Genomic DNA, 10,947 nt, shown 5'->3' with positions numbered 1-10,947 from the left:
TGTTTAAACATATCCAAGAATTTGGATTGCTCGGCTTCAAGTTTTTCTTTCTTCATTTTACTCGGGTAAGGAAGTGGTGGTTGGTATGGTTTAACATAAGGTTTATCCTTAACTGTGTTATCTTCATTAACCTTTTCAACTACCGGTTCTTTTTCCTTATCTTGATCAGGTTGTGGTTCTTGTGGAGTAGGAATAGTTTCATCAGAAGTTATAGGTATTTCAGGTGGTTTAAGTGTTGTACCACTTCTTGTGGTAATAGCTTTAGCTGTTTCATTCCGGGGGTTAGCGTTTGTATCGCTTGGTAGACTTCCCGGTTTTCTTTCACCTATTAACCTTGCTAGGTTACTCACTTCTTGTTCCAGATTTTGAATAGAAGCTTGTTGATTTCTAAATGCTTGAGCATTTTGTTCATTGGTTTGTTTTTGAGATGTGAAAAACTGCGTTTGAGTTTCAACTAGCTTCGTCATCATATCTTCTAAATTCGGCTTTTTATCATCGGTTTGTTGTGGTGGTTTGTTTTGAAAATTCGGTCTTTGCTGATTGTAAGTATTATTGGATACTTGTTGATTGCTAGGACCTTGTTGGTTGTTGTATGGAATATTTCGGTTATAATTCTGGTTTTGATTGTAAATCGGTCTTGGCGGTTGATAATTATTCTGATAATTATTTCCAGGCCTTTGGTTTATGTATGAAATATTCTCTCTTTGTTCCATTGTTAATTCAATACTAAGACAATCTTTTGTCAAATGTGGTCCTCCACACTGCTCACAACTAATTCGTATAGCATGAATATCTTTAGTCATCTTTTCCATTCGTCTCTCGAAAGCATCTATCTTTGCGGAAATGGAATCTAAGTCATGGCTAGAATCGGCTCTAGCTGCTTTAGATGATCTAATGATATCTTTTTCTTGGTGCCACTCATGTGAGTGGGAAGCAGTGTTATCAATAATTTTGTAAGCATCAGTTTCGGTTTTCTTCATAATAGAGCCACCAGCTGCTATATCGATGTCTTTCCTTGTAGTGATGTCGCATCCTCGGTAGAATATTTGTACTATTTGACAGGTGTCTAAACCATGTTGCGGACATCCTCTTAATAACTTTCCATATCTTGTCCATGCCTCATATAGAGTTTCATTTGGTTTCTGTGTGAACGTAACAATTTCTGCTTGAAGTCTTACGGCTTTAGATGCAGGAAAAAATTGTTTAAGAAATTTGTCAATTAAAACATCCCATGTATCAATCGCCCCTTCAGGTAACGATTCCAACCAATCTTTGGCTTCTCCCTTTAAAGTCCAGGGAAATAACATGAGATATATCTGTTCATCCTCCACTTCTCGGATTTTAAATAGTGTGCAGATCCTATTAAAGGTACGTAGATGTTCATTTGGATCTTCCTTCGGCGCACCACTAAATTGGCATTGATTAGTCACCATGTGTAGAATTTGTCCTTTGATTTCATAATCTGGCGCATTAATGTCTGGATGAGTAATTGCGTGACCTTGGCCAGTGCGTTTAGCTCTCATTCGGTCTTCCATACTTAAAGGTTCCAGATTCTCCATAATTGAATTTGTTGAATCGGTATCACTAGATGATTCTGATTTAATGGTTCGTTCCTCAACAATCTCTGTTTGAATGATTGGTGGTTCCGGAGGAAAGTTTAATGGTTCAGGATCTACGAACCGTTCCTGAATATTTTCTGGATTCTCAATTGTGAGGTTTGTTTCAAAAACTGGATTATCGGAAATTTGAACTGAAGTACTTGGTCGACTGGCTGACGATTCTAAAGAAAAATCAACGGCGGTTATATTTGTTAAACGATGTCTTGATCGAGTTACAGGTGGTGAACGTACAAAAGGTGATGAACGTCTTGCTCGGTGCATTCACAGAATATCCTATTAGTTTTTTTTTTTAAAAGGAAAGAAAAATTATAATAAGTTATCCAATCAATAGACTTTTCTGATTTTGCCCACGTTTCGAATAGCCAAAAGATGCAGCAGAGGGGCAGGATTCGTTTGGTCTCAATATAATTGAGGACTGTTTGGCTCCAATAACCCGGTCCACGTACAAATCCAACTATTACTACGAACCAGAAAATTTTGATGTCTATCAATTTAATTACTTAAAATAAATTTTCGTAATTTTTAGAAATTTAGATAAGAAGTAGAATAAAATTCTATGTCCTAAAACTAGAATGGCGAGAAATAAGAAAGACAAAGAGTTCGTCGAAAAATGTCGAAAAAGAAAAAAAAATATGGTTGAAAAATAAAAGGTGACGGAAAAATAAAAGAAACTTATAAAAACTTAAAAATACTTAACTAATTTAACCTTATTACTACAACTAACTTAAAATTATAATCGCAAATTGAAATTACTAATTGGAATGATAATTGATACATAGTAAAAGGTGTCTAAAAATATTAAAGCTTACAGGAAAAACTAAATCCCAAATGGAAATAACTTAAAAAGAAACTAAAACTTAAAAAGGCGTCGCAAAATTCTAAAGCACCTAAATCTTAGTCTAAAGAAAAAGCACTTAAGGAAGTCTACGGCAAAGCCTAAAAATCTAGGAGTAAAAATAACTATAGCAAAAACTAAGTTTAAAATTAATTATGAGCTAAAAATACAAATATTACGCTACAACGATTAAAAAGGTACAAAATATAAAAATATACAAAAAGTTGTAAAAAGTACAATTTTTATAAAAAATATTATTTTTATATTATTATTTTATTAAACTATTAATTTTATAATTTAATTAAACTTATTTAAACAAAATACATAAATATAAAGTAAAAAGTAAAAATAAAACTAAAATTAATAATAATAATAATAATTAAGTAATTAATAATAATAATAATAATAATAAATTAAAACCCGTGATTAGGGTTTTGTCCGTGTGTCAGAGGCCCTCCGCGAGTTGCGGTGAATAAAGAGGAAAACCCCGCGAGTCGCGGGGTTCAGGAATTCAGTTGACAGGTTTTGTTTTTACGCGTTTTTCTTTTTTTTTTTTTTTTTTTTTTATTATTTTGTTTTCTGTTTTTAATTTAAATAAACGATTTTTAATAAAATTTATATTTTTATAAATTAAAATAAAGATAAAGAAACTTATAAAACTTAAATATTTAACAAAATCCTAAAAATACTTATATTTTTGTTTTTTCTTTTTATATTTTTGAATGATTAAAACGTAATTTTTACAAAAACGACTTTTAATAAAAGTAAATAAAAATCTTTTTTTTTTTTTTTTTTTTTTTTATTATTAGCGTTGCGCTTCCGGCTTTTAAGATGTCCCCGGCAGCGGCGCCAAAAATACTTGATGTTTCGCGAGGTGTATATAAAATAGTTATTAAATTTTAGCAGAAAATACTATTAAATACGATACAATTTTACACAAGATATTTATTTATTTATAGAATGGATATACTTAAACCTTGCTACAACACTTATAGGCAGTGTACCTAATCGTACAGTAGTGTAGTTTTTAGTAAGTCCGGTTCGTTCCACAGGGAAATCTTTAAGCAAAGCTCAACGCTATATTAGTTTACTTTTATAAAAATACAAATATATATATAAGTGATATTATTATTATAAAGGGGGGTTTTTACCGTTTAATGACCGGTTTGTCGATTTTAAAACTTTAGTCGCAGTTAAAACCTAATGTAAAATATAAAATAAATACAAGACTGTAAATTAAAGCGTAAAGTAAATAATGATAATGAAATTGCGAATAATAAAAATGCGATAAAAATTAAATTGCGATAATTAAAAAGTACGATAATTAAAAGTGCGATAAAATGAAATAACAATAAATAAAAGTGCGATAATTAGAAGTGCCATTAAATATAAAATAAAGGAAATTAAATATGAAATAAAAGAATTATGCTTATTTAAACTTCCGTAATCATGATGTTTGACGTGTTGATTTTAGTTTTATGCCCATGGGTTAATTGTCCTTTGTCCTGGATTATTCAATATGTCCGTCTGGTTTTTGTCCATAACAGTCCATCAGTCATAAATATAAATTGCAAGTGTCCTTGTCAAATTATTATTATACCCGAAGATAAATATTCCAACTAATTGGGGATTCGAATTGTAACAAGGTTTTAATACTTTGTTTAATGAATACACCAGGTTATCGACTGCGTGTAAACCAAGGTTTTACTACTTTGTTAACAATTACACCAATTACCCTTGAATGTAATTTCACCCCTGTTTTAATTATTCTAGTGGCTATTAATCCATTCCCGTGTCCGGTTAAATGAACGATTATTCGTACATATAAATACCCCGCCCATCGTGTCCGATCGAGTGTATATGGTAATTTATAGGGACGCCCAATTGTAAATCTTTATATTAACATTAACAAACTTTCATTTAGTTAAACAAATATAAAGCCCATTAATAGCCCATAGTCTAGTTTCCACAAGTGTCGTTCTTTTATCCAAACCCCAATTATGGTACAAAGCCCAATTACCCAATTTTAGTAATTAGCCCAACATCATGATTACTTCGTTTTAAACAAGCATAATAATAACTTAGCTACGAGACATTAATATAAAAAGGTTGAACATAACTTACAATGATTAAAAATAGCGTAGCGTTACACGGACAGAATTTCGACTTACACCCTTACAACATTTGCTAACATACCCTTATTATTAGAATTATAATTAAAATTAAAATATAAATTATAAATATAAATATAATACGTATATATTGAGAGAGATTGAGAAAAAATATGATAAAATTCGATCAGAATTCGGTTGGCTTTATAGCCAGAAATGAATTTTGGGGCTCCGCGACTCGCGGCAAAAAGCCCTTCAAACTCCGCGAGTCGCGGAGAGGTATTTTCATTTCACACCCTTGGAGTTTCTGGCTGCCGACGGTTTTAATAATATATATATATAATATATATATAATTAATATAATTAATTATATATTATATTATATTTATATACATAGTTAACTTGTAATTTTTAGTCCGTTGCGTCGAGCGTTAAGAGTTGACTCTAGTCCCGGTTCCGGTTTTTCGAACGTCCTTGCGTACAATTTAATATCTTGTACTTTGCGTTTTGAATCTTGTACTCTTGTGATTTCGAGACGTTTCTTATCAATAATTGGAACCTTTTTGATTGTCTTTTGTTCTTTTGAGCTTTTTGGTCGTTTGCGTCTTCAAATCGTCGAATCTGTCTTTTGTCTTCACCTTTTATTATTTAAACGAATATCACTTGTAAATAGAACAATTGCAACTAAAAGCTTGTCTTTCTTGAGGAATAATGCTATGAAATATATGTTCGTTTTTAGCATTATCAGGAATCCTCATCGGGATCCGATTCATCAGAAAATTGGTAATTTTCCTAATATTTTGTTTCCTCGGCGGAAACACCATTGACCATTATTAACTTTGGTCCGTTGGTTGAGAATTTTCTTTTATTTAATCGTTTAACTGTAGGTATTAATATTTCTTCTTCTGGAACCACTTCTTCTTCCGGTTCCTCTTCTTCCGGTTCCTCTTCTTCCGGTTCCTCCTCTTCCGGTTCTTCCTCGGGATTTTGTGAATCTTCCCAAAATATATTTGACTCTTCATTATTATTAGGTGAGTCGATGAGATTTGTACTAGAAGTAGACATCTATCACACAATATCAAACACGTTAAGAGATTAATATATCACATAATATTTACATGTTAATAATATATAGTTTCCAACAAAAAGTGTTAAGCAATCGTTTTTAAAGAAAACACGGTTGAAGTCCAGACTCACTAATGCATCCTAACAAACTCGGTAAGACACACTAATGCAATTTTCTGGTTCTCTAAGACCAACGCTCTGATACCAACTGAAATGTTCCGTTCATATTGATTATAAATGTTCCATATTAATTGATTTCGTTTTGAGGTTTTGACCTCTATATGAGACGTTTTTCAAAGACTGCATTCGATTTTTAAAACAACCTTTTATCAATAAAGGTTTAAAATATTACGACGATTATCAAATAATGATAATCAAAATATAGCGTTCTCACACGACAATTACATATTGGTTTACAATAATATTACACAACAATATATGTCTTCGAATGCAGTTTTCAAACAATATTATACAAGCATGGACTCCAAATCTTGTCCTTAATTTAGTATGCAACAGCGGAAGCTCTTAATAATTACCTGAGAATAAACATGCTTAAAACGTCAACAAAAATGTTGGTGAGTTATAGGTTTAACCTATATATTTATCAATCGTAATAATAGATCACAAGATTTCATATTTCCATTTTTCCTAAACATACGTCCCATGCATAGAGACAAAAATAATCATTCTATGGATTGAACACCTAGTAACCGACATTAACAAGATGCATATAAGAATATCCCCATCATTCCGGGACATCCATCGGACATGATAAAAAAACATCGAAGTACTAAAGCATCCGCTACAACGGATGGGGTTTGTTGGGCCCAATAGATCTATCTTTAGGATTCGCGTCAATTAGTAGACTTGTTTACTAATTCTTAGGTTACCAAGCAAAAAGGGGCATATTCGGCTTCGATCATTCAACCATAGAATGTAGTTCAATTACTTGTATCTATTTCGTCAAACATTTATAAAAGCGCATGTATTCTCAGTCCCAAAAAATATATATTGCAAAAGCATTTAAAAAGGGAGCAAATGAAACTCACTTCAAATAATCAAGTCTTAACAAGTTTGATTGCTTAACATGTTGAAAACATTTAATCATGTAAATATCAATTTCATTTAATATATAAATATATAAACATGGAAAAGTTCGGGTCACAAGGGTAATTGGTGTAATTGTTAACAAAATATTAAAACCTTGGACTACACGAAGTCGATAACCTGGTGTATTCATTAAACAAAGTATTAAGACCTTGTTACAGTTCGAATCCCCAATTAGTTGGAATATTTGAGTTCGGGTATAAGGATAATTTGACGAAGACTCTCGCACTTTATAATTATGACTGATGGACTATTATGGACAAAACCGTATGGACATATCGAATAATCCAGGACAAAGGACAATTAACCCATGGTAATAAATTAAAATCAACACGTCAAACATCATGATTACGGAAGTTTAAATAAGCATAATTCCTTTATTTTATATCTCATCGCACTTTTATTTACTGTCATTTTATTTATCGCACTTTTAATTATCGTACTTTTTAATTATCACAATTTTATTTATCGTCATTTTATTTATCGCACTTTTAATTATCGCAATTTTATTATCGTCATTTACTTTACGCTTTAAATTAAGTTATATTTATTTTTAATATTTTACATTAGGTTTTAATTAAAGTTTTAAAATCAAAAAACCGGTCATTAAACGGTAAAAACCCCCTTTTTATAATAATAATAATAATAATACTACTTATAAATATATATATATATATATATATATATATATATATATATATATATATATATATATATATATATATATATATATATATATAGCGTTAAACTTGGCTACCTCCCTGCGGAACGAACCGGACTTACTAGAAATTACACTACTTTACGATTAGGTACACTGCATATAGTATTGTAGCAAGGTTTAGGTATATCCACTCTATAAATAAATAAATAACTTGTGTAAAATTGTATCATATTTAATAGTATTTGGCAATAAAAATATAACTATTTCATATACACCTCGCATAACATCAAGTATTTTTAGCGCCACTGCCGGGGAACAACTCTTAAATGCCGAAAGCGAAACGCTATAAAAAAGATTTTTATTAAGTTTTAATTTCTTTTTGTAAAAATACGTTTTAAAAAATTAAAAATACAAAAATATAAAAAAAAACAAAATATATATTTTTTTAAGAGTTTGTTTAAAATATATAAAATTATAAAGTATTTTTATTTCTATTTTAGTTTTTTAAAATATAAGTTTAATTTAATTTATATAAATATTTTGTAATAAATTTAAAAAATATATATATAAGTAAAACTGAATCGGGCCGAACACTGTAGCAGCCCAACAAAATGAACTGGATCTGCAAGTCATGCGACCGCATGACAATATAACTAACACTCCATGCGATCGCATGGAGTGACTTGACAGGCCTGAAACCTCGTTTGATCAGAATTAGGGTTAGTTTAATAATTATTATTATTAATTAATTAAGTTTAGGGTTTAAATTAATTATTATTATTATTATTATTAACCTAATTAGGGTTATTTAGTTTATTATTTAGTTTTAGTTTTATTATTTAGTTTGTAATTTAATTTTATCTAGTTTTATTAATTATACAAAAATTGATACTTTTATAAATTAAATAATATAAAAATAATATTTTTATAAAAATAAGTAATTTTATCTTTTTATAAATTGTGTATTTTAATAATTTATTTCGTAATTTGTATTTTTATCATTCATAATTAGTTTTAAGATTAGTTTTTGCCGTAGTTCTTATATATTCCTAGATTTTTAGGCTTTGCCGTAAAATCCCTTAAGTGCTTTTTCTTTAGACTAAGATTTATGTGCTTTAGAATTTTGCGATGCCGTTTTTAATACATTTTAGTGCCTTTTTAAGTTATTGCCATTTTGGATATAGAATTCCTTTAAGTTTGAATACCTTTAGACGCAACTTTTAAGTTTCGACGCTTTAGTTTCTTTCTTATTATTTTTCGATTTTTTTCGACGCTTATTTTTCGACTTCTTATTTTTCGACGCACTTTTTCTTTTTCATTTCGACGCTCTAGTTTTTAGGACATAGAATTTTCTATTTCTTCTCTAAAATTTCAAAACGAAAAATTATTTTAAGTGGTTAAATTGATAGACATCCAAAATTTTCTGGTTCGTAGTAATAGTTGGATTTGTTAGTGGCGAGTTGTGGGCTTCCGATTTAAAGGGTCCTGGCTACCTGCTGCATCTATTGGCTATTCGAAACGTGGGCAAAATCAGAAAAGTCTATTAATTTGATAGCTTATATAATTTTTATCTTTTATAACTAATAGGATATTCAGTGAATGCACCGAGCAAAACGTTCACCACCTTTCATACGTTCACCACCTGTAACTCGATCAAGACATCTAGCCAATATTGTCGCCGTTGATTTTTCTTTAGAATTGTCATCTAGTAGACCAAGTACTCCAATTCAAATTTCCGATAATCTATTTTTTGAACCCGACCTCACAATTGAGAATTCGGAGGATATTCAGGGACAATTCAGAGATCCTGAACCACTAATCATTCCTCCTGAACCACAAATCACTCATCTAGAGATTGTTGAGGAAGAAACCATTTAGTCAGAATCCTCTAGTGATTCAGATTCAACAATTTCAATCATGGAAAATCTGGAACCTCTAAGTATGGAAGACCGAATGAGGGCTAAACGCACTGGCCAAGGTCACGCAATTACTCAACCAGACATTAATGCGCCAGATTATGAAATCAAAGGACAAATCCTACACATGGTAACTAATCAATGCCAATTTAGTGGTGCGCCGAAGGAAGATCCAAATGAACATCTTCGAACTTTTAATAGAATTTGTACTCTATTCAAAATAAGAGAAGTTGAGGATGAACAGATCTATCTCATGTTATTTTCCTGGTCTTTAAAGGGAGAAGCCAAAGATTGGTTAGAATCGTTAACTGAAGGGGAGATTGATACATGGGATGTTTTAGTTGAAAATTTTCTTAAACAATTCTTTCCGGCATCTAAAGCCGTGAGACTTCAAGGAGAAATAGTTACGTTCACACAAAAGCCAAATGAAACATTATATGAGGCGTGGACAAGATTTGGAAATTTGTTAAGAGGATGTCCGCAACATGGTTTAGACACTTATCAAATAGTACAAATATTCTATCAAGGATGCGATATTACTACACGCAAAGACATCGACATAGCAGCTGGTGGTTCCATTATGAAGAAAACCGCAACTGAAGCTTACAAAATTATTGATAACACTGCTTCTCACTCACATGAGTGGCATCAAGAAAAAGATATCGTTAGATCATCTAAAGTGGCTAGAGCCGATTCTAGCCATGACTTTGATTTCATGTCCGCAAAGATAGATGCTTTCGAGAGACGAATGGAAAAGATGACTAAGGATATTCACGCAATACGAATTAGATGTGAACAATGTGGAGGACTACATTTGACAAAAGATTGTCTTAGTATTGAACAAACAATGGAACAAAGAGAGAATGTTTCATACATGAACCAAAGGCCTGGAAATAATTATCAAAATAATTATCAACTGCCAAGACCAAACTACAATCAGAATTATAATCGAAATGTTCCATACAACAATCAACAAGGTCCTAGCAATCAACAAGTATCTAACAATACTTACAATCAGCAAAGACCTATTTTTCAAAATAAACCACTACAAACCGATGATAAAAAGCCAAATTTAGAAGATATGATGTCGAAGCTAGTTGAATCTCAAACGCAATTTTTCACATCTCAGAAACAAACGAATGAACAAAATGCTCAAGCATTTAGAAATCAACAAGCTTCTATTCAAAATCTGGAACAAGAAGTAAGTAACCTAGCAAGGTTGATAGGTGAAAGAAAACCAGGGAGTCTACCTAGCGATACAAATGCTAACCCCCAGAATGAAACAGCTAAAGCCATTACCACAAGAAGTGGTATTACACTTAAACCACCTGAAATACCTGAAATTTCTGATGACGCTATTCCTTCTACACAGACACCACAACCTGAACAAGAGAAGGAATCAGAACCGGTAGTTGAAAAGGTTAATGAAGATAACACAGTTAAGGCAAAGCCTTATGTTAAACCATACCAACCACCACTTCCTTACCCAAGTAAAATGAGAAAAGAAAGACTTGAAGCCGAGCAAATCCAAATTCTTGGATATGTTTAAACAAATAAATGTAAATCTTCCTTTCATTGATGTGATTTCAGGAATGCCTAGGTATGCCAAATTCTTGAAAGATCTAATCACAAA

The 10,947-nt window shown here is 31.2% G+C and overlaps 1 non-coding gene across 1 annotated transcript; it reads right to left on the bottom strand.

Moving 5' to 3' along the window:
• Window positions 1–9,699: 9,699 nt before the first annotated feature.
• On the bottom strand, window positions 9,700–9,806 carry LOC139865201 (small nucleolar RNA R71). Its single transcript, XR_011764720.1, has one exon. It is a non-coding gene; the product is annotated as a small nucleolar RNA R71 (small nucleolar RNA).
• Window positions 9,807–10,947: the final 1,141 nt, after the last annotated feature.

Source organism: Rutidosis leptorrhynchoides, chromosome 8, assembly GCF_046630445.1.
Source record: "Rutidosis leptorrhynchoides isolate AG116_Rl617_1_P2 chromosome 8, CSIRO_AGI_Rlap_v1, whole genome shotgun sequence".
Classification (NCBI taxonomy): Eukaryota; Viridiplantae; Streptophyta; class Magnoliopsida; order Asterales; family Asteraceae; genus Rutidosis; species Rutidosis leptorrhynchoides.
Note: the sequence above shows the minus strand (reverse complement) of the source record. Positions and strands in the feature narration are given on the sequence as shown.